This window comes from Athene noctua, chromosome 9 (assembly GCF_965140245.1).
Source record: "Athene noctua chromosome 9, bAthNoc1.hap1.1, whole genome shotgun sequence".
In the NCBI taxonomy this organism is placed as follows: domain Eukaryota; kingdom Metazoa; phylum Chordata; class Aves; order Strigiformes; family Strigidae; genus Athene; species Athene noctua.
In genome coordinates this window covers 7,640,175-7,662,277 of record NC_134045.1, presented here as the reverse complement: position 1 = coordinate 7,662,277, position 22,103 = coordinate 7,640,175, and positions in this window count along the sequence as shown.

Genomic DNA, 22,103 nt, shown 5'->3' with positions numbered 1-22,103 from the left:
TGGCCATTTATGCTAACAATAAATTTAGTATTATTTAACAAGATGGACAATTAGTTATGCTATATGCTCAGCAGTGCACTGCAGGCAAGTTTACCATTACCTACATTTAGATGGTTTCTAGTCACTACAGGTCTGGTTTTGGGTTAGTTGGTGGTTTTTTGCCATATTCTTCTCCCTTCTCCCTCAAATCCCACAAGAACAAACCAGTTTCCAAAGCCAATGCACTGCAGTAAAGCAAGGTTTTCCAAACTCTCCATTAACCAAATCCCAAAGAGTTATTCATAACCACCTTGGATTAAAGATGTTATATGTCTGGCTAAATTTCCATGATTGACAGCTACATTAACGCCAGCAATTCTATGAAAATTACTGGTGAAAACAACCACATAAAATCACTTCTGGCTTGCAAAACAGCCAGCATATGAGTGCTATAACTTTTGATACATGTACATAAATCATCAGGAACTACAGAAGTACTGAGATTATTTTAAAAGGGCCTAGGAGATCAGAAATTTTGATTTATGGTAAGAACACTTATATGTGAGATGTAATGCTATCCTGTACAGTGAAAACCGTATCAGTATTTAGCAGGACTACTCTACAAGGCTCTCTGCCACTATTTTCCGAGTTTAGCATTGGTATACAGTATTTAAAGTACATGTTTGTACTTCTGAAGAAGAACACCCAGATTTATTGTTTTTCAAGTAGTAAAAATTATTTTTATTTAGAAAGGATTAAATGTATATTTAATAAAAAACTAAATTTGGCTTGGAATACAATTTTTGTTTTATTTTTGTAGTATTGTATAATTTTTAGGTATTTTTGTCAATACAAAATACTCTTAAAAGTAAACACAATTAAAATGTGTTATTAGTGCAAAATATTTACAGATTTATCTGTCTCACTTCACAAACTAATAATTTTTTAAATGCAAACATAACTACAAAGTAGCTATTGACAGTTTTGAAAGATGAAGAAGAGATGGAGTAAGTCAAGAAAAACACTCTTAACAATTTTACTAAACAACCTTTCATCCTCCCTTTTAAGCCATCTGAGCAATATTGGTGTAATCCAGTAGTGTAATTCTTATGCTCTTACATAATTTTCAGACAAGGAGTCACAACAACATTAATCCCTATATGTAGTTAAAATTTAGAATATATTTCTTAGTGAGAACTACTTAGGCTAACCCACTACAGCAACGTCACTCTCTAAATATTATAGAAAAAGAAGTGGAAACAGTACGGCAACACAATGATCTGAGCGCTCACTGCAGCGTGAGTTTGCTCAAAAAAGCTATCCTTTTTGTAACAACAAAGATTTTTAATAGAATGCAGCAAATAGCATTTGTAGTTTCAAAACTGGTATTTCTGCCATATAAAGAGTATCTGCACAGATCACCTTTCTACTGAGACTTAAATCACTTAAGTTTCAAAATGAACAGCCAGTACAAGATCAGACTGATTTGGGTCTGAAGCCAAAGAAACCTGGTCAACTGGAAAGCCCTCAAGTATGGATTATTTTCTACTGTGTTTTACTCATTGCTGCAGTTATTTCCTTTACAGAAGAATAACAGTTACCTGAAGTTCTATTCTTCTCTTGACAAAGGTGGTGTTCTGGGGTTTTTTTAGGGAGGTGGGAAGGGGTGGTTTGTTTTTGTTGGGGTTTTGTGTGTTTTGTCTTAAGTTCAGGGTTCAAATACTTTACAAATACAAAGTTGTGGGGCCCCTTGGCCAGCACTGCTGAAGTTGTGAGCCTGCTCTTACAAGTTCTGTTGATGTACTCTGATAGCACCGTGCCTTCCAACAGCACAAATCAGAGCAGAGACTATCCACATGGAAGTGAAAATCCCCTACATTAATTTATACTGATCTCTGGAAAATCCAGCAAAACAATAGTCTCACTGTAAAATATATTATGAGCATGGTACATGTGCAAACTTATATGGGAAGTCAAAAAAGGGTTTGCAATGCACATTTAAACTGGCAGAGTTGTGATCTTTTTATCTTTTCCTCATTTGGAGGCAGTTCAGATTTCTGAAAGATGCCTTCTGCTTCTCAGAGTCAGCTTTGCCCTTCCTTTTAGGCATGCCAATTTCCTTGTGGGTTTTCTCAAGTAATTTTTACAACTAATAGGTATTCACTGTAGTAATCCTCAATGATTTTTTTTCATAGAGAGACTGAAATATTTCCTCAAAAGAATATATTATTAAACTAACATTTGTAATTATGAGTAGCTCTATTCAAGGAAATGTGACCAGTCATGGAGTAAGGTGGTATTACTCATAATGAAAGAAAATAAAAACCTAAATATAGTACACAAAAGTCATTGTGTTGAATCTGTATGTTTTGGAATCTAAATTGAAGGTTCAGTAGCAACTTCATTTACAAAGACTGCAATCTAACACAAAGATAGACATACTGCTGCATTCCAAAACTTCATCAGAACATTCAAATCTTAATAGTCCACTCATCTGTTTTTGAATGTGTAACATTCTACAGCAAAGCTCCAGAACACTGGAATGATTGTTTTATTACTTGTTTCCCAGAATTCTAACTAAACATGATCCCTCCCCCCCCAGTCTTCTGTTGTTTTATATCACATGCAATCTTTGTGCAAAGTTCATAGAAAGCTCAATCATAAATTTTGAAAAGGAGTCTACATCAGCCATACTTCTCATACTGAATTTATCATTCCAACCACTCATACCTTATGCAAGTATAATGAAGAAAAAGCAGCTAAGGTGCTATTTAAGATATACCATAATACTTCAGGCCTTCACAAGCTGGGGGTGGCAGGGAGGGGAAGAAGGTAGAAAAAATTTTATCCCAAATAATATCTTGTACTGTCTCAAGTACCCAGTCACAGAAAATGAGGATCAGGTAAATAGAAAGTAAGAGGAAGAAATAAAAATGACATCTTGGGTTAGAAATGGGCAGTTATGAGTGAGCCAAATGTAGCTCTCAGATCATTCCACCTTAGCTAATCAGCATTTACAACTTGTTCCAATTTAGTGACTGAGTGTCTGAAAACATCTTTTTGTAATTTTATTGCACCACTGCACACATCTATCTTAAAGAAAATGCATCCTTAAATCCATGAATATAACACACATTCCTCATTTCATTTCTTTGGGTACTTGACCAGTCTTCCAGAGCACAATGAAATTTAAAAGGTATTAAAAAGGATGGCAGAAATTCCAGACCAGTTAAAGAGCTGATAGTGCATAAAACTGTTGTGGAAAGATAACCTTCTTGTGACCAGTATTAGCTAGAAAATTTCTCCATTATCCTGCTCTAATGAAAGGCAAATGCCTAAGCCTTTAAAATCCCTCACAAGTTTTTAGCAGTTGAACATCTGGAATTCTGATAAACTTTTCTGAAGAGGAAAAAAAGTTGGGGTTTTTTTAGTAAGAAAACCATCACTTATTTAAGCTGTAACTTGCATAGTCCCTAGAACCTGCATCATTTTTGTAAAGTGGGATTTTTATCTGAAGAGAGATTCACTGTACTTTATCTTCAAGCTGCAATTAAAATGGTTTCTGCTACAGGACCTGTGATAGGGGAGTCGGTCAGTTTCTGTGATAAGGAATAGTTCACTCTAGAGATCAGTAATAATACCAAAAATAATTTTAATGTATATAATGCCAACCACTAAAAAAGCACCCTGACAAAAGAACATAAGCTGTTCCCTGTTCATAGGACTGTGTTTTCAGCTAGGTGAGAAAGGAATGGAAGTTAGAGAGGTTTGTTTTCTAAAAATATTGTCCTTAGTACAAATATTTAAAACTGTTTTCCTTAATATAAGCTGTCATTTCATACTGCAAAACTATATAATTTCACATTAAGGGATGTCCCACTGTATAGTGATCTCTGAGTCTCCAACAATTAATCTCTTCAATATTTACCAAATCCTCACATGCTCAGAAACAGTTTAAAACACGGACCTTCATAAAATTTTGCGTGCAATGGCTCTAGAATCAGCAACACTTACTGCAGTATCTTCTGTACTCTGAGTGATTTTTGCTAATTTGTGGTGGTGGGTAAATATGTATTTCTTCCATTCTTTACTATAAGAAAAAAATAACGTGCACAATCCTTTGCTGTGACCTATGCTCTCAGATATCTTATTTAGAGTTAGAGATGGTTTAAATTCCTTAAGATATTTTAGAATCTTTCAGCAAATTCTTGAGTTAATGTTACAAGAACTCCTTCATTTGTATTTTTTTCAGTACCTGCACAAAGAACCTCAATACCCTGCCATTGGCCTAGGTGTGCCGTAGAGAACAGAACAACCATAACATATGTAAGTTGGCTGTATATCATCTAAACAGAGACAAAACATGCAAATACCCAATACTAGATGAGCTATATCCTTTACTGTAGGAAAAAGGAATTTCTAGGAGTGCTTTCTGACCTTCCAGTTACTGAAGGCCACTGACCACAGAAAACTAAAGGCGCAATATTTTTTCCAGAGAATGTTAGAGCACCACATCCCAGATAACCTTTCTGTATTGCTTCTGGAAGACAGACAAAAGGGAGGCATTTTGATGTTATTAAATAAATAAATAGCTTTCCATAGAGAGAGATTTGTCCTATGTTCTACTAAGACTACGTTCATTATCTGCAGTCTTAGAGAAGGAAGACTTGGGTTTTGATAATGGATCTTTTCATTGTTACAAAAACAAAGCATAAGACCTTAAAAACAATCACATTTGTGTCTGCACACAACTTTCTAATGGTTTCATCTATAAAGCAAATAATTAATTCACCCGGGACCAAACAAATCTGAAATTATCACATCAAAGGAACTGATCCAAGAGTTAACAGTTAAAGAGTTGTATTTTCCGGAAAGATAACTGGAATGACTATCAATAAATAAGCACCTTCTTGAGACTTACTTCTGAGAAAGACACCAATTGGAAGCTCACCTATAAATGAATACTACTGGAAAGACAGGGCACATGGGACATAAATCTTTGAAGTATGATGGTTCTGCAACATTAGAACAAGAGTCATATTTGTAAGCTTTCTTCTGCTTGTCTCAATAGTGATAGCCTTCTGCTGTAACTGTTCCTAAAACACATAAACCTAGAAGCCAACTGAATATTAACTGAAAGCTTAATGGTGTAAAACAGACTGCAGTTTCCTCATTTCTCATTGCTCCCTGAAGGATGATGATTCTTCTTTCCTCTTGCTTCAGAAGCTGAAAGCTCTCTGTTCATTTGTTATGATTTCCCAGGAGATCAAGGGAGGCAGAAATTACACTGTCATGACCACAGCTCTTAATGTTTTCTTCGTAACCACAACATCTCAGATTTCAGATTTGTTTTTTAATGCTTGCTAGTGACCCACATCAACGCAGTTCAAAGAAAACATAATTATATAAAAGTCACTGCAGAGTCCAAATTAAAGATCTCATAATTGATCTGAATGAGAGGTCTATCTATAGCAGAAGGCTTGAATTGCAAGGCTTGCTTCTTCTTAAACTAATGGTAGAGTCCTCCGTGGTCTCAGTTTCAGTCTTTATTGCTTAAATTAGAAGATCAAAATACACTAGTTAGCAAAGATGTTTTGGACCACATTCATCTCTGAAATTACTCCCCTAACTCGATAAATGAAGAGTAAACATTTGTGTTAAAAAAAAAAAAAAAAAAAAAATCACAGTAATTTTAGTGTTTTACTATGAGAAGTGCTAACTGTTATTATACAGACAGGCAGTAAATTCAGAATTAGAAAACTAAAGCTTAAGCTTTAACAGCAAGAAATTAAGGATTTAAAACACTGTCTTGTGAGCTGCTGGCTCAAGATGCCACAAACCAAAAAGTGCAACTGGCTTAAACTCATTATCACTAGCCTCTAATTTCCATGGTTTGAGAAAACTTTTAAACTTGTTTCTATGTGACAACACTCAACATAATTGCAAAGATGGTGACAATTATCATGAGCACAGAAAAGCGGAGCAGTAAAAGTACTTTTACATACTAAAGTAAACTTTTACAAAGTAGCATAGAAATGTTTTCCTCGGCAGTAGTTAATCACAGGTTGGTTTGTTTCAAGCTAGATTTTGATGCCTTGAGTGCAACACAGCCACTGCAGTTGCTACTCAAACTCCACTTAATTTCATTGTAAAAATTATTTTAAAAGCTGGAACTACTCCGTGTCACAACCTAGGCAGAACTTTGGCCCCTCTACTTTAATCATTACTGGACCACATATCACAAGAAGAAAGATGTCATCATGTGACAGCTGTTACCAGAACAGCTGGCAAAGTCCTGTGAATGAGCATGGTCAGCAAACTGTAGCAGCCAGCCCTGTGATATTGCCACAACAAAAAAGAACATAATAAACTCCTTGATGAAAGAAATACTTGGCATCTTCAAAAGATCTAAAGTAAGAAATGTATTCCAGCTGTACTGACCAGTGCAGATCTACCAAGGTTATTCATGCCACTTGATTGATTTCAGGTATCATCTAGGATTTAAAGAACATTATATCTACATAAAGCAATGAAGTATCATACCAAAATGTCTCATACACCTCAGTTACTTCACGTTAGGGATGCGTTAGCTGAAGGAGAATGCCATGCTAATGCAGCTCAACAGCTGACAGTATCCAAGCCATTCGGACAGACCTAGCACTTGCACCCAAGGAAAGCACCCGCTTATGCCAAGGGGATCAGAACACAAATGCAGAATTCCCAAAGAGACATGGAAATGCACCCTCAAAGTGAGCTAAATATGGGCTTCTGCACTCCTGCTCTTTTGTAAGGGATGTTTATTTAAGCCCCTTCCCTTCTATCAGCACAGGCACGTACAGTTAACTAATTTGGGAGTGGGACTCTAAATCTTCACCAAACAAGACCAGTTTTCTGAAAAGCACAATCACAGTACTGCATATGCATCAATGTCAGACCAGCAGCAGGTTGGAAACTTCCGACCACAGATGGCTGGGTTTTGCCTTCAGCTTCTTAGGAAGTACAGCCTGAGTTATTACTGGTTTGTGTATTTTATGGTCCACTTCAGTAAAACCGAAGCCCATTTCTGTGTAGTGCTCTCCATGGTTTTAAAATGCCTTATTGAATCCCACAGATTCTCTGGTAGGATCACTAAATCTTTTTAATAGGTCATGTTTAGTACATGTGAAAGTATATGTTCCTGATATGCTAAGTGGACAGATCAGGCAAAGTGCTACTATGAAACCTAACTAAGCTTTCTCTGGCTAGTGAACGCATAGAACAGCCTACAGAAATCCCTTAACGCTAACCTCAAGAAAAGTGTTACTGCAGTTCATTCAGTCAGAATTCTTGCTACTACAGCTGCTTGTCTACACATACTTACAGGCCAAGAAATCACATAGTACTGAGGCATTACAAAAATTACCCTGCCTGACAAAAAGCATACAAAAGCCAAAACTCAATTCTGGACTATTTAGGGTCCTCTCAAAAAAGCCAGCATATAAAGATTTAAAAGGTTCATGTGAATGATAAAAGTAAGAATTTCACTTCTGACTTTCCAGCCTGCTGTCAGACAAAGCTTTCTTGCTGTTTATCAAGGAAGATTTCATCCTTACGTCTGTAGCTTTGCTACAGAACATACATTTGCCTTCCACCCATAAATGAATCAATTTGGTCTCACATTCTCACATTTAGTTGGTAAAACTGAAGAAATTAAATTATGCTTGTTATCTTTTGTGTTGTTTTCTCATTTCCATAATATAATTGCAGAGATCAGAATTAGGCTGAGTGATGCAAAGAACTTTATTTCAATCTCATAGAAAAACATACCACTTATGTCTAATACATTTGCATATAGATTTCAGAACTGAGAAGAGAAAGAGAATGATGAATAGTCGCTTTCCAAAGACTACTGGACTTGTTTTCTTTTCTTATGCTATCCTGATCCACTCAGGGTGACTGATGTTTTGGTAACCTTTATTCTAAATTTCCTAGGACTTAAGTACCGTTCAAATGATATTTTATACACAGAGGATTAAGTTATCTACTTGAGCAAAGATTCAAAAATCAGGCCTTTCTGATTGTATTTTTACTATACTGAGCAAGAAGACAGAAAGACAAGAATTGTTATATTAGCTGGATTATGCCTATGATTAGCTCAGCCTTGCCTCTGACATTGGCCAGTATCAGACACTGATTGCAAAAGAGTAGGAAATTTGAATCCACTTTGTAGACAAACCAGGGTGTTACTGTGTTTGGCTCAAAGTCTTCATTTGCTATATAGGTGAAATTAGTACAACACGCTTAAAAACCCCACAACATTAATGTAGTATAAAGCATACTAAAATATACAAAAAATTAAAATTTAGTCCTGTAGTGAGAACCAGAAAAACCTGAAAAACTCATCTCCTATATCAGCTTACAAGTGGCTGTCTTCCAGTGGGCTCTAAAGTCTACTTCTCAACTAATTACCAATTCTGCTTCTGGATACTGGGAGCAATATTTTACAGATCAGAAGATAGACTGGGAGCCTACCAAAGAGAGAAGGTAAAATGGTTTATAGTGTTTGTGGTAGAAGAGAACACAAAGGCAGACTTAATAGGCCGTGCAGAACCCAGTCGGTTGACAAAAATGAACACATAAAGGTCACAGCTGAAAAGGAGTGAGGAAGGCTGCAGAGAAGGCTGTTCATAGGAAGCACATGTATTAGAAAAGGCAGTCCTTTCTAAACTAAAAAGTGGAACTGTACAACAAAGTCTGAATTTCTGTGCATGTTTTTGAGCCTCCTTTAGGCTATAGCCATGGTAACACAGAACTACCAAGTTTTCAGACCCAATTTATGAGAAAGATATCTACATTCTTGTCTTGGTGAAGTCAACACTATGAGCTCAAATAATGAGCTTTTTTCAAAACTGCTTTAAGTGCTACTTTCTGTGAAAGCCATTGTGCCGTGAAGACTTTAGTCTTCCTTTCCCATGATGCTTGTAGGTTGTTCCCACTTCCTACACATGAATTGCCTACAAAGGTATAGCCCCATTTTAAGACACCAAAGCAACTGAATTTATTTCAGTTTTCTACTTCTAGTTACAGTAAGAGCTACACTAGATTTCATGTTACATTGTAGCATACTATATTTGGATATATTTACCATGGTCTATAATTCAGTCTTTCAGATTGATAAAACAGATCACAGAATTGGAAAAATATATTATTTTGATATACCAAGTGAATTCAGAGTGCATACAAGCAAAAGAAGGGTAAACATGACAAAGGTGAACATCTTAATTATTTGTAAAAGATGCTAGTTCTACGTAATAATGTAACCACTTACACATTTGAAATAAGGTGTTTCTTGAGAATTCTTGTGGCGGCCAGGAAGATCCCTGCTGCAGTTCATACAAAATAGTAAAAGAAAGAAGTAAACAAAACCAAGCATAGCTTATCCTAGTGAAAGGAGATGGGAACATTTTGCACAGAGATTACATTTTTATTTGATTAAAACTTCAACGGTGCTCATGGCATTAGGCCGTTTAATTAATTTACTGGAAGATTAGTTTCAATGTTGTGCCTCTTAATAGAAACTTAACCTGCAAGTCAGAATTTCTGAAATGAGCAAGACAACTAGTGTATTTCAAATACCAAATTAACTCTTTCTTAATGAAGCATATACATGGAGTCTAAAACAATCACATAGAAATCTACTGAAACTAGGAACACTCTGCTCATTGGAAAAAGAGGAATTGCTGTTCAAAGTAAAGCTGACAGAGTAATGTTTTCACTATTCTTTAGTGTTCTGACATGAAAAACAAATCCATTGTAGATCACAATGAAATCAAGACTTTGCAGGTGTTCCTGGAAATGTAATGAGAGGGAACTCTTGTCCCAGAAACATCTCATTTCATATATTAACAGATAAATACTCATGAAACAACAAATACTAGGAGCTGCACCCTGAAAGCAAATCATTTAGAGATCAGAGTTCAAATGCAAAGCTGCAAAGTTCAGGAAAGAGATTATATTTCTCAATGTGCTGTTGATAGTGGCTCTTTATATTTTTTGGCTCACAGACAGTAATTTTCAAGAAATAACAAGAATTGTGATGTGTCCTACCATGGCTGTTGCACACAGAAGTACAAAATACACTGTTGTCAAAATATACACAGTAAGAAGGAATGAAAAGAAGAATATTTGGCAGAAAATCTCTCATTTGCAGCAGTTATGTGTCCACATTCTCTTTGTTAATAAACACAGATAAAAGTACTTGACTTTTAACCATGCAGCATTCCTTTTTAGTAAGGAGAGGGCATATGAGAACATACATGATTTTTAAATTTCCTGTCTGAGAAAGTGTACAGAATATCAAGTCTTTGAAGTTGCTAGCTCATTCTTAAGTACATTCCATACATTCCACACCCAGTCAAAGGAAAAAAACCCACCAAACTTTAATGCTGTTCACTATCTATGCCCAAGCAATGTTCCCAGAGGACTAAAATGTATTTTTCAACACTTTATTTTAGTCTCCTGACTGAAAATTTAATTTCTCTTGGTCCTGTGATATCAGTCTTGATAGATGACGCCTAATGACAACATTCTGATGTTAAGAAAACAGAATAATAACAACACGAAGAACAGCTATCTTATTTCAGCTCATGACCTATGATTAGTTCTGCATTTCTTCTGTGTTACAGAATTAGATTAAATGGTAAGTAAATATATTTCTTGGTAATTTCTTAATATCAAGTGGCAACTGGATGATGCATAGATAATTTCAGCAAGTCTTAACCAACTAAGCAAACAGTGTACCAGTGCCACAGCATACAACTGTTGGTAATGGCAATTATTATCAAGCATAGTGAAATCCATCTCACTGGATTCAGAAAATAGGGAAATAGTTTAGATACTATGTTCAGTCTCCCAGCCAGTTTAGGAGAGCCACTGTCACTCTGTGGTACAGTAGCTTACCTCAGAAGAGCACCTTTCATATCAGAAGGAATACAGAATCAGGTGCAAAGAAAATTTTTCATTAGATGAGGAAATAAATATGCAAATCAGAATTAGTATCATGTTAAGCTAGTTTAGGTTTGAAATGAAAGTCAGATAATGCTACGATATGATTCCTGTAATTAGAAATTGCATTTCCCCATCTTTGTTGTGAGACAGGATAGCATGTGCTTGTGAGAGTTTCATAGCAAACAGATGAGCAACTTCTGCTCTAAAACCCACCTGTGAACTCCCAAAACATAAGACAATGTTACGTTTTTTATTTGCTGAACTTTGCTGGGATGCAGAGGAAACTGGAACATACTGTTTCTGTAAAAGCTGACATGACTTAATCCAGCTTGAGTAGCTACCCCCCTGTAACCTTTTGTTTCGATGAGCTCTTGAGGGCCCAAACTCTGCCTGGGTAAGTAAGTACTGTGTATAAATGTGATCTTCTTGAGAAAAGTCTGTGAGAGTATCTGGTATTTGTACAAAGGTGGGTTTGTAGAATGGAAAGGTCTCACGCTGGCTTTCCTTGCTTTGAACCTATGCTTTGTTCAGCCCTGAAGAAGTGAGCTGGGAAAAGTGAACTTGAGGATAGTGGAAATAAGTATTTTATGATGTAGAGCACACAGCATTAATAAAAGCAGAACTGCCAGGTGGCAAATAAGCTTAATGAGCAAATCATACATATCTTGACAAAAATCTTCTGAACACAATGTACAAAAATATGTAATGAGAACCCCAATAGTCAGTCCACCTCTTCTGGCTAATCTTGAGCCTGCTCTCGTTAAGAACAAACCTTTAAAGCAAACGCTACACTAAAACTTTTAAAATTCTGTTATATGAGCTAATGCTTTTTTCAGTTCTCATTCCAACACTTTGGGTTCTACGAGTCTCAAAATAGTTACGTACTTAACAACCATTCATTACTTGGCCTTTTTATGCCAGCACTTTCAAGAAATTGGTATGAGATCTTTGGGAGACTTGTGATGCACTTGCTCAGCAACCGTATCATTTTACCTATATACTAATATTGTCACATAGCCAGCCTACTGCTCATGGCCATAAGGAGCTACCCAGCTTTTCTAACCTCTACTTCCCTGTCTCCTAAAACCTGCTGATTTTGAGTTTCAGAACTGCTTTTGCAATGGACAAATGGAAAGTGGACTTAGGGCCACTTGAAAATCATCTCCATAATACATTACTTAATCTTAGGGCAGAATTGTATATATTTGATTCTCTTCGTAAACTTGAAACCCAGTAATCAGTTCACAATATGTAAATTAGCTCAGATTCTCAGATGCACTATAGCTTATCTTGGTAGAGAATATTTTTGTCTTGAATATTCTTCTTGCTATTTTTGAGTGACTGCCCCTTCTCTGTACTCGATGAGGCAATTGCTTTTCACTCTCTCCAAACTAATATAATTTTTTCTGATCTTCATCCTACTCCCTTTAGTAGTCCCTTTTCAAGACTAAAGGGTGCTAACCTACCAAGTCTTCACAATTTAAATTGGAAAAAAGTAGGATGTACAAAACTGGTCATAAATAAGCTACTTAACACTGCAGTTCTTTGGGGATTAAAATCAGGGGTCTTCATGCCAGAAAACTCTACAGCTACAAGACTACTGTTATACCTAGGAAACAGTCCCCAGATAAACAGCAATCTACTTAAAATGTAGTTGAAAGAATAATGCAGAACATAAACTTTTACAACATCTACACTTCCTTCAAGTGTATACAGATAAACATCACATCATTGTATCTGGTTGACATGCACACATTTCTTACTAAAGTAATTATGAAAGGGTTGACAAGCTTATCTGCCTGTTAAAACAGAGGGTAAGTTAACACTTTCTTTAGAATTGCAAAATTGTATCACAAGAACGTCTAGACTTTAAATACACAACTTGAGTACTGGAAAGATTGTTTTTAGCAGGAAATATTCTGATGGCAATGGTGGTTAAACAGCTTGCAATTTCTGGCACTTCTACTGTCATATTCCTCTGAACTGCTGACTTGCTACTTTTCCAGAGCATATGCTTTTATGAAAGCCATTAGTGATAGACTGGGGAAAACTCTCCTTGGAGTAATAACCTGCCCACCTGCAATCCAGTTCTCCATTCAGAATTCAGTGAAGATACAATTTTAAAAAAGAATATGGAGTTGAGAAGAAACAAGAGGTTATGTAAATGGCTTTAAATGAAAATACATTTCTGTTCATTCTCAATTTCACAACTAAATGGCTTGTGGCAAATGCTCAGCGTAGATAAAAGTTCATAATCTTTTTAATAACAGTTCCCCTGCTGTTCAAATCCATTTTATTTTTTTGGTTAACTGAAGATATTTTGGAAAGTATCATAAAAATCATAAGAAACTAATTACATTGTTTTGTTGACACAGTACATTTTTTATGTCACAGGGTGTGAAACTGCTAAAATATCAAAACTGGAAATTCAAGGAGGATGTCACATAGGAAAAGAACTCTGAAAAATAAATAGGGACATTCAATATCATCTTCACATTCTTTTCAATAGCATTGGAGAAATAAAGCATTTAGCATAGAAATCCAGTCTGGAACAAATTTTTAGTCTCCAGTTAGCATTTAACCTGAAGAATATTCTGCAGCTGACATGATCTTGCACCTATTGTACTGTTTGAGGTAATTTTGCACCTACCACAGTTAACAGTTTCAAAAAGGGCACTCAAGTGTCTGCAGGAGATAAAATCAAGGAACTTTGCAGTTTATCACTTGAAAAACAAATCTCTCTCTGACAGTACAAACTAAAAATGTTTCACTGGAAGAGAATATTATGTCATATCAGAAAAAAATTAACCTATCTTAAATTCTGAGTCAGCAACTCACTGAGATTTCTACCAGATTCATATGTTCACATTCATTGTATCTCCTGATTATCTCGTTGAATTATTTCCTTAGAGGAATTACGCTTTTAAATAATCAGTAAGTTTTAAAAACGAAACATAGCTAGTGGGAACATGTTAAATCAAAAACTTGTAGAACATACAGCTTTAAATGCTGACCTGCTTCTTCCAAAACCAGAAAGAATCATATAATAGAGAGTATTTAGGTGGTAGAGGACAGCTTGTAGTTTCTTAACAACTTTTTTTTCTCTTCAATGAACAAACAAATCTAACAAGAAAGTCAGCTAGCAAGATCATGCAAAACAAAGAAAATTAGCCACAAATATCTTCAAATGTTTTGGGTTGGTTTTTTGTATTTTTTTTTTTTTTCCCCATCAAGAAAATTAGAAGGACATAGAGAAGCTGCCTGATTCTAGACTTTGGGCTGATCTTTTGATTTGCTTTGTTACACAATGTGTTAATTACATCTTAACTCTCTAATATTATTTTCTTTGAGGTTTCTGTTTTAGCAGATAATGAAGTCTGTTTCATGTATCTCATTAAACTTTTTCCTAACTTTTTATTACAGCAAATTTTTCACCAGACAGGCAACATATGGCTTCAGTATGGGCTAATACTTAATGAATCCTGTTTTAATTCCTTAATCCTTTCTCCCCTCCCTGTACTAGTTAAAAATCTATGCTCAGATCAAATTTTCTTGAAATAATCTGTTATTCAAAATTAATCTAAGAAAGTTACCTTTTTACTAGAACCTAATAAGGCAAACTGTTTATGCCAATTATTCAATATTAAACTAATCTGAATTACAAAGGATTCTGAAATGTCCCAACTTGGATGTCCACATGTAGCCAGCTTGACCTATCCTTAGGTATCTAAATCAATGGTATGACTTTTCAAATATGTTAAGTAAAATTATTTTATTGCCTAATAAGGCTTAATTAATTAAATCTTGCACAAACTTAAAATTTTTGAAGGGTTATGAAAGTGGCAAATACTTGGTTTTCATTTCCCAAATAGCTCACAAAAAGAAGATATTCTAATGCTCTTGTATTAAAAAGTGGCTTTATACTTCATTCTAATGTTCTCATATTAAAAAGTAACATAATAAGTGGCTTTATACTTCAACATAAATAAAACATTAAACAAAACAGTAAAACGACCCATAACATCAATGAAGTTGTCTTCTAAAACCCAAAGCATCCAATTCAAATGAATAATGAAAGGCTTCAGCACCGTTTTTATGCTTACAATATTTACTTATAGATCATCTGATTTCTTCCTAGGGATAATGTGGAAACTGGAAGCTGCTATCATACACAATTAATAATCCCCCTGGAAACTTAATGTGAGATATAGGAAACATTGCAAAAGTAGTCAGCCAGAAACTACATTCATTTGGTGAGGGGTTTTTTGTTGTTTTGTTTTGTTTTAAAGGAGAAAGCCATATAAACATTTCCCAACTTCCCTCATTTTCCTTACAAAGGATGATGTTCAAATCTTCTAAAGCTTTATTTGACTGGCTGGGTCTTATTAACACGATTTGAACTTGGAGAAAAAGCAACATAACATTTTGGAGTTTATGATTTCTGTGAAGTGTTTGTCATAACACAGAGGGCAAGTTAAGGTTATCAGTCTTTACTGCTATTAAACATGGTTTGGTCCCATAAGAAGGTCAAGACATTTTGTCCTCAGGGTAAGAAATTATCTGTTTGTGTTAGGAACTGGAATTCCAATAAAAGATCACATCTGTTGAAAGGTACATACATTCTTCCTAGGAAAAGAAAGAACCAGAAACAAGAAAGTTCAAATATAGAAGATGCTACACGTTTTAACTAGTGCCGTTCTTTGACAACATGACAAACAACCAAGCACATAAAACAATTTAAGTGGACCTCTGAAATTATAGAGTCCAGTCAGTATTTTCCAGTTTGTACTCTCCAAGTCAAGCCTAGAGAGCTACTCTTCTAGAAGTGATCCAGCCTGACTCATTAAAAAGATAACATGTTTAGAGAATGATCAGAATGATCCACCATAAAAAAGTTGCATTAGGCACCTCCATGAATGAAAGCATCTAAAATTCTGAAATTTCAACTAGAAATTTAGCTCTAGTTTCATTTTAAGGTACACTAATAAAACAGTTTTAGGCATTCAAATAAAAGCAGTTTTCAGAAGTGAAAAGAAGAAAAATCTGAAAATAAGCATGAAGACTGAATTTTTTGCCTTTCTTACCATTGGAGCACTGTTGGTATCTGGTGGAAAAATTACATTTCAGTGATAATTACTTTCCTGTTATTCTATGGATTTAGTTCAACTGTACCAGACATTTGGTCTTCTAAAGGCCAGCAACAGATTAAAACTTCTCCTTGGTACTTTTAAAAGTTGCATGTAAAATCTTTGGTTATTCTCTTTGGATCTCATGTTTACATAGTATTTACATAGCATGCTCACATTGTGTTTGTTCTCTGACAGACAAATCTCTTGTGATACAATCATTGGTAAGGTTTTATTCAGGAACCATTTTTTACTGTTGAAGTTCTTCTGTAGTCATGGCCATTTTGTCTAATTTATGCTAAGCTGTTTAAACAATGTTTTTCCTCCCTCTGTGTTCCAAATCATAACTTACGTTTATCCAGCACAGACAGCAAGCACCGTGTATCAAATGCGGAACTGTTTGTCCCTCCTCTCATATCTGCCCATCTGCCCTCCTTCTCTTTCTCTCAAAAGCAGTACTGCTGCACAAAAGTATCTGCTATACAGTTCTCAAAAACCCCCAAAAATAAACGGCTAGAGACTTTGGGAAGACATGAAGTGATGTAGAAGTTATTTCATAATCTCAGTTTACAGGGAAGGGTCACTCATTTGGACTGGTTTCAATGACAATTCACAAATTAATCTTATTTTTCTTTTCTCTTAGGAAAAGCCAAACATCTTTTGGAGTCCAAATGTCTTACATACTGTTCTCGGGTATCAGCACTATCAAAACACCTTTATAAAATCGGTCATTCATGCAGTATAACTGAAAAGCTCCCCATCCAGTTACCTATGTTGTAGGACATCAACTATACTGAACTTTGGGACATTTTAAACATTTTATCTCTATTGTAAGTAAAATATCGGGGCAGAGTTTAGAAAAATCATAAAAGAAATTTTTAATTAAATCATGCCATGTCACAAACTTCCTGAAAGTGGATAACCTTTCATGAAGGTTTTTAATGGAGATTTTGCTGAACCACTTAAGAAAATCATCTCAGAATGAACACTCACTATTTCTGTGGCAACCCATCATTTACGTGATTACCCAGAAGAGTATTTTAAATATCTCACAGACAGAAGCTGGTAATGTATTCCAAAACAAGAAGCTTTTTACTGATGGCTGGCAGTGAAGTGTGTTTCTTGATACCTATTTTAACATCTATAAAAATAAACTTTTCAAAAAAATTGAAAGTATCAATCTAACTCACAAATTCATAATGTTCAAAGAATTCAGAACAATTTCTCAGCAGGTTTAAAAAGCCATAGAGCTCCTACCTGACATTACAATATCTCACCTGTTAATACACTTCATTCATTCATTAAAAAAAAAAAAAAAAAAAAAATAAACCACACCTTTGTTTTATACCTGAATTTTCCACTTTCTGTACAGTCACTTAAATTTCCAGGCTGTTAAAGTATACATGCTGAGGGATAGATCTGTAGGCACATGTAAGTTCCCCCACCACTGGGCTATCCAGAAAAATAAATACTAAGCATGATTTGGAGAGCTTTAAAGTCAAAAATACAAGGACAAATTCTTAGATTTCCTGACAAATTATTGCTTTAATGTTATTTTCTCAAGCTTTAAACGGAAGCTGTTCATACCCCTTCTCTCTGCGAGGGAAACTCAAATAGTAGAAGTGAAGGGACATAATTAGTAAAATTTGAGCCCTAAGAAGGTAGCTTATTATCTTGAAATAGCTATAATTCTCAAATTTTGGCAATTCCTGCAAGGGGCAAGAACTGCCAAAAAATCAGGTTCAGAGATTACACCTACTACTTGATATTAATTTCAATTCTGATTAAATGGCAAGCCCAAAAATGGAAGGACAAGCATTTAAAAAAACCCAACATAAACTAGTAATCACTCAAAAGTACAAAGAACTAATCAGAAAAATCCTTACATTTAGTAACTGAGCTGTAAGTGTTTCATGCACTGGGCATGTGCTGATTCCGGTTTGTTTTGTTTTGGTTTTTTAAATAAAGGGGAATGGGCCTCTGTACTGGGGACCTTTATATTATATAAATCCAGTAATGAAGGAATCTGTCTGCATTCCCAAGGATGGACAGTGAACAAGATGGAATACAGATGAATGTACAGCTCTGAACAGGAGATCAGGTTCAAGAATTGGAGCCATTTTTATTTATCCAGTGAAATCAGGTTTGTAGTATCTATTACACTTCATTAAAACACTCACAGGACAAGAGCATGAGATGCCCTGCTGTTTATGATTATTAGGACAAGGCTAATAGCTACCTTCATCTTCTGTTGCTTACTTGGATGCTACAATTATCCTAGCCAATGGGACTTGAAAAAGGATACCCATTCTTTCAGAAATCTGAAGCATAGTCTGGATAAGTACCCTGCTTAAAAATTGACAGATCCCACCATAATTGTTCAAATTACTGAGCAACAAGAAGATCTGAAGCTGAAAAGAAACATTTGACTCCCGCTTCACTGTCTTTTGTGCACTTTACCAAGAAACACAATAACGGATTGCATCCATCAACTTATGTGTTTTCCTGTAGTTACTCTCTAATTTTAATCCTTCTTTTTTACCTGTTTTTTCCACTAAGATTTAGAAAGATCTGAAGACATTTGTCAGGTGGACTTTAAAACAAGATGGCTTAGATTTCTAATGAACAAGTAAGAGAAATAAAAGTTAAGAGAGAAAGAGGAAGAAAAAATAATTTCAGACTGCTTTCCAATGCTGATGAGGAAAAAAACAACCTACTTACAAACCCCAAAACACCTTGTTCCCTAAAGATATCGTCAAGATACTGGATAAATCACCCACTCTGGTCAACTCCTAAGAGGTAACAAAATCTCTTATGATTTTGAACTTAGTAAATTTTTTAGCACTAGGTATCTGATGATAGCTAACTAAGTTAAGTGTAATATTGTTGTCTTGAATATAAACTATGAGAGTTGAGCGAAATATTGAGAGAAAAAAAGTACAAGGAAGTTGCTTTAATGATGCTATTTTTAACTCAACATTTTCTAAATACAATCTGCTCTGTATAGTTGATTCAACTGCAATTTATATTAATGAAACATTTCAACAATATACTGCTTTTTGATAAAAAACCCCTTGTAGTTAAGAGCATAGAAGTGATTCAAACAGTGATTCAAATGAAGTTTCTGATGGTGGCCTTTCCTGGGCTGCATGCACTAACAACACTGAGAGGTTTTTTTTTCCCCTTACACTGCAATAGAAATAACCTGTCATGGTCAAATTCCCTGCTAAAGAAAGACAATTCTCATCCATACCAATAAAAAATTACCTCCATAAATTATGGGCAGCCTCAAGCTAACTTCATGTACCATAAATACCAAATGAGAATAATAACTGTCAGGTACTAGATATCTTCATGTCTTAATCTACGGTAATTTGCCTTCCGGTTGTATGGTCCAATAAGTGATTTAAAATCAATTTTATAAGGCTGCAATAATGGTTTTGTACACTACAGGCCTTCAGATCTTGAAGACAAGCTGAAGTTAGAAGCAACTGCTACTCTCTTGTCATGCAAATCCAAGTAATACTGAAAGCCAGGTTTTATGAGCATTATTTTGTGTATTAAGGAAACTGAATTAAGTAATATTTTTTTTTTTAAGGATTTGGTGTTTAATTAGAATATACCTTTTACCCAACTTAATTATGGGGCCATGCCATATTTGCCTGCCTTTTGGAAATTGAGACTTGAAATGTCACTCCACTGAAGAAGTTAAACTAAAGGTGCAGCAGAAGATTAAGTAAACTTGCTTTTTGGGGGCATTACCAGTAAAATATTTTTCTTTATCAGTACAACAGTATTAATGGAAAACTAACCCAACTTTATTCTCTTGATTAACTTTTACCTCCCAATAGCTTCAGATACAGTTTAGTCCTTATGACACCCCTTACCCCTCCTTGCTGACAGAAGGATAGTTAGTAGCATCAATTCTCTTCTTTACATAAAGGGCAGCTGCCTTATGATGAACAAGACATAGACTTTTCTCTCTTATAAAAAAAAATCCTGACTCAAGTTATTCACTCTTCATGCAGGCTCCACAATGAAGATGTCAGAAGCCATGGCATAAAGTTAAGACTGGAAAAATTAATTTCCCACTGTGGATACTAATAAATGAGAGTATACAGTTAAATCATATTATAACTTGAAAATATCTTTTCATAGCAGTGACAGAAGAGAACTTGCAGGCAATAATTCCAATACCTACCCTATTGTCTTAGTCTTCACAATACCTTCCTTTCTCTGCTTCTTTTATTCTCTACGTTAATTCCCTTACCTGACTGCTTTCCAACAATACAGCACAATTAGAGGGGCTGCATGTGCTCCATTTCATTTCTGCTGACACGACAGCTGTAGTCACCTTCTGTGAAGCCAACTTGATCATCTCCTTGGACTCCTCAAATTTCTGAGAATTACCAGAAAAGGTTGGACTGTCTAATTAACACCTTTCAGCATTATGGTCTGACATTTCCCCTTTCATAACTCTGAAATCTTGCACATCTACAACTATTTCATGCTTTTTTGCTCCTGGTTTGTTAACTGGTATTCTAAAGACAACTACTTTCTCAGTTCATCTTATTTTTTATGTGTATTTGGTATCTATGCTTGAACAGTGATAAACAAACCATTACAACTATTATATATGCACAGACTACTGTGCCATGGTATCTCTTACTGATAAAACATTTCATTTCAAATGGCAGTATCATGAAAGAGTTATGCAGGACATCTTAAATCAGTTTTCCACACCCTCTATGTGAACTGAAGATCTAAAAATAATTTTAGAAACATATTTAGATAGCGACTACTTAAGGCCAGATCAAGATTGTCTGTAAAAAGGATTTTTTTAGAATGTTTGTTGCATCTTTGAGTAAATACCTTGAATTTATTCTTTTATATATCCTTTAAATTATATGAGGCTCTTACTATATACAGCTGTGCCATTTATTTTAGCTACACTATGTGGCACAATCTCTGCTTGTCTATTCTGTTATAAACTAGACAGAAATTCTTCTTCCTTTATTTTAATTGGTTAGTTTATTTCTTTGCAAGGCAAAGAAAGTGTTGACCCTGTATGGTTATAATTTACCAAGGATGAAAAAATGGAGGTTGTAAAGATGAATCACGACATCTGCTGTTCTTTCACTTAATAAGAGAAAACCTTTGGAGGCATAATTGGGCAATCCTTAGACAGAATGATCAGTGATCCTTCAGTATGGTGTTTACTAAGCCCATCAATAAAAATTTGGATGTACAACAAACTGAAAAAAAGCAACACATTGAGGTATCTGTAGAAAATAACATTAGTAATCTTTTCTTGCTTTTCTTTATAAGATACATGAGCTGCTGAGATAAACACAGGAATTTCACTGAAATGGGGAAGAAATTTAATTTTCTATCTGGGTTTCCCTGAATCTGTTTTACGTGTGCAGGAAAATGGGAGCCACTGTCTGCAGGGTAAGGAGAGTGGTTGCTGCTGACAACAGCACACTACAGCTGCTGTTAGCAGAAATGAGGATTCATGAATTCAGTCATTCAGCTATACTTGAATGCCTGATGACTGTCTGTGTAAAATCTTAAAGAACTTTTCATATTTGATTTGATAAATATATTTCACTTTTACTTCTGTTTGAAACCATGTGTAACTGTAACAACTTAGGCAGCCCTAACTCCAGTTTTAGAGGTAGTACTCAGGAATTGATATGTGAATTTGAAAGCAAAGTGATGTTTGTTCTTTTTTGGTGCCCAAAAAGTTATAGCTCAGAACTGGGGAAATGAAAGGGAGGAGGAGAGTAGTAGTAGTAATCTGAACTGTGTTTGAATTAATATATTTAGATTATTCACAACTATCCTGAAAGTATTTTGGATGTGTCTCTACTTCAATTTTTCTGCTTTGCAAAGCAGAAAATGGTTACTGCTTTTGTAGGACCCTTTCAGCTATCATAAGAACAAGCTTGGCTTCATTAAGATTAATGGATGAGGAAACAACAAGTAACGAGCAGGGAGTTGTAGTGGCTC